The sequence below is a fragment of the Crinia signifera genome, chromosome 2 (genome assembly GCF_055691185.1).
Source record: "Crinia signifera chromosome 2, ASM5569118v1, whole genome shotgun sequence".
In the NCBI taxonomy this organism is placed as follows: Eukaryota; Metazoa; Chordata; class Amphibia; order Anura; family Myobatrachidae; genus Crinia; species Crinia signifera.
Window position 1 is genome coordinate 207,409,479 of NC_139218.1, and position 3,760 is coordinate 207,413,238.

Genomic DNA, 3,760 nt, shown 5'->3' on the forward strand with positions numbered 1-3,760 from the left:
AACAATGGACTTCATCTACCAGAGCGGACACAGAATGTGCATGGTTTAAACTTTGTTTTTGTGGCTGACGAGGTGTTTGTCTTGCACGCCAATGTTGTAAAACCCTACCCACAAAGACAGTACAAATTTTATAGGCGGCCACCTACAACTTCACAATATAATACAACAAACAGCAAATAATTATTCCTAATATATATAGAAAACATATGATAAGAAATTGAGCCTTGAAATATCTAAATATATAAGGAAACTCAGTCCATTTATTTATGGAGAGGAAGCACTTGTTTTTTTGCAAAAGTATTTGCGTTCGCAGGGTGCTAATAGCTTTTGTCTCCAAACACAGTCTTTTTAATTTAAGCGTCTATTATGTGTTTGTTAAAGATGTTCATCAACTGGTAATTGCGCACTGCGGTGCGTCTCTCACCTGCGTACAATGTGCGCTATGATCCCAGCCGATACGGAGTGTCCCTCCGGTTAGCGGGTTGTGGGGGGACGCCGTGGAGATGTTAGGACTGGCGTATCACTCACCCACGCTGTTAGTCCGGATGGCTGCTCTCACCTGCGCTGCCGTTTCTCCCCAGTCTCACCGGAGTTCTCCTTGCGGCTTTCTGGTGCGTGATGATGTCGGATCTGCTCCGGTCTCTCCCCAGATGTGTTAGTGCCGATGTTGATTATGCATGGGGGACCTGTAGATCCAGGAGCAATGGTAAATGGTATTTGAGCAAGTATTTTCAGCTAACAGCCTTCTTGGGGGCTCTTCTGCTGTAAGAGCCCGGAGACGCAGATCGAAACCTGACGTCTCCCGCACCTGCCTCTGTCCTTCCTGCAGACAAAGCTCGTGGAACCCCGGTGATTATGTTCCGGATGCTGACTGGGACCCCTCGTCTACCCAACACTGGCATCGCATATTGACAGGCCCACAAATGCTTACTGCAACAACTAGGACAAACAGGGACTGCGCTGAGAGACGAGGTACATCAAGCAGGCTTTACAGCATTTATACCCTGACACCCGAAGACCAAAAGCCCAGAACAGGACAGACATCGGATGACCCTAAGGACAAGCACCCTTGATTCTACCTTTTGAGACCTACATCACTATTCCTTGAAACGATGAGTCCGAAAGGTGACACGCTGTAATTGCAAATATTTTACAGCCCTTGGCACACATACACCATAACAAAAAGTTTATAGGTGGTTGTTTGTTGTTTGGGATAGGACTCTCCTCTAGCCACATCTAACTCCCTCCAAGTTCTTTTACTCTCCCTATTTTTGATATATTGAAGATCTATTATTAATTCTGTACTGTGCTGCTAATTTACTATTTAACTACAATGTTCTGAAGCAGACGCCACCTGCTGCCCCACATCTTTTTTTTTTTTTAACAGCACTGAGGTAGTACCTTGCCTACAATCTCACTCCCTGACCATTTGCGGAGCAAAATTCCGTCGCTCATCAAGGATAATGATGACAACATCATTGCGTCTTGCTTTGGAGCACGTATCTGCCCACCAGACAAACACCTGGGGCGAAATGTAATAGGGTGCGATTTTTAGACTAAAAAAAAATCGCACCAAATCGCACCTTTAAAAATCGCATTTTTTGACGCGAATTCGCATATGTAATGAGATGCGAATTAGCGGCAAAAAATGCGATTTGCCGCGATTTGCTGCGATTTTTAGTCATGAAAATGCGCGCATTTTCAGTCATGAAAATGTGCGCATTTTTATAAATGCGATTTTGTGCAAAAAAAAAAAGTTAAAAAAAAAACGGCGTGGGGTCGCCCCTCCTAAGCATAACCAGCCCCGGGCTCATTGAGCCGGACCTGGTTCCAAAAATATGGGGGGACAAAAAGCATAGGGGTCCCCCGTATTTCTGAAACCAGCCCCGGACTCTTGGACCGGTCCTGGTTCCAAAAATACGGGGGACAAAAAATCTGGGGGTCCCCCGTATTTTGAAACCAGCACCGGGCTCCAACAGCCCGCGGTGTCATGCCACAGCCGGGGGACACTTTTTATACAAGGTCCCCTGGCCAAAACATGAGCACCGTGGCTGGTCAGCCTTGGACGGGGTACCTGGAGGAGTGGGGACCCCCCCAATAAAGGGGTCCCCCCCCCCAGGCTTCACCCGTCCAGGGCTGAAGCCCGGGGCTGTCACCGGCGTCCGTGGCCAGTGGACGCCGGCCTGATAGGGTTAAATCCATCATACATATCATTACATTGCTTTTTACCGGCGAACTACAAGTGCCAGCAGACCTCCCCCGCATGCTGGGACTTGGAGAACCACAAGTCCCAGCATGCAGGGCATTAATGGGCCCGCTGGGACTTGTAGTCCACCTGTAAAAAGAATGTTTATAAAAAACACACACACAGAGAAGTACAAGTTTATTACACACACACACCTCAATTTTACACCAGCATACTTACCATTCCTGGATCCAGCGCTGGTCTGGCTGCTTCACAGTCGGCTCCCCCCGCACTGACAGGCAGCGGGGAGAACCGGCTTTCTCCGTTGCCTGTCACCGGCTTTCTCCGTAGCGCTGTCCCAGTGCTACAGAGGCTGAGAGCGTGATTGGCTGAGCTACAGTATGCGTCTCCATGGAGACGCATAGCTCAGTCCTGATTGGCTGAGCTATGCGTCTCCATGGAGACGCATACTGTAGCTCAGCCAATCGCGCTCTCAGCCTCTGTAGCACTCGGACAGAGCTACAGAAGCTACGGAGAAAGCCGGTGACAGGCAACGGAGAAAGCCGGTTCTCCCCGCTGCCTGTCAGTGCGGGGGGAGCCGGCTGTGAAGCAGCCAGACCAGCGCTGGATCCAGGAATGGTAAGTATGCTGGTGTAAAATTGAGGTGTGTGTGTGTAATAAACTTGTACTTCTCTGTGTGTGTGTTTTTTATAAACATTCTCTTTACAGGTGGACTACAAGTCCCAGCGGGCCCATTAATGCCCTGCATGCTGGGACTTGTGGTTCTCCAAGTCCCAGCATGCGGGGGAGGTCTGCTGGCACTTGTAGTTCGCCGGTAAAAAGCAATGTAATGATATGTATGATGGATTTAACCCTATCAGGCCGGCGTCCACTGGCCACGGACGCCGGTGACAGCCCCGGGCTTCAGCCCTGGACGGGTTAAGCCTGGGGGGGGGGGACCCCTTTATTGGGGGGGTCCCCACTCCTCCAGGTACCCCGTCCAAGGCTGACCAGCCACGGTGCTCATGTTTTGGCCGGGGGACCTTGTATAAAAAGTGTCCCCCGGCTGTGGCATGACACCGCGGGCTGTTGGAGCCCGGTGCTGGTTTCAAAATACGGGGGACCCCCAGATTTTTTGTCCCCCGTATTTTTGGAACCAGGACCGGTCCAAGAGTCCGGGGCTGGTTTCAGAAATACGGGGGACCCCTATGCTTTTTGTTCCCCCGTATTTTTGGAACCAGGTCCGGCTCAATGAGCCCGGGGCTGGTTATGCTTAGGAGGGGGGACCCCACAACGTTTTTTTTTTTTATAAAAACACTTTTACACATTTTTATTAACAGAACCATGCACAGATCTCAATGATCTGTGCATGGTTCTGTCAAATTCGCCTGTCAGAACCTGGTCTATTTTTTTTGCGATTTTTGGTAACATTGACCAAAAATCGCACCCTATTACATTTGCGAGTTGTATACTTTATAATGGGAAAACATCTGGATGCGAATTGAAATGTGACTAAAAATCGCACTTCTAAAAGTGCGATTTCGCGGTAAAAAGTGCGATTTTTTACCGCGATTT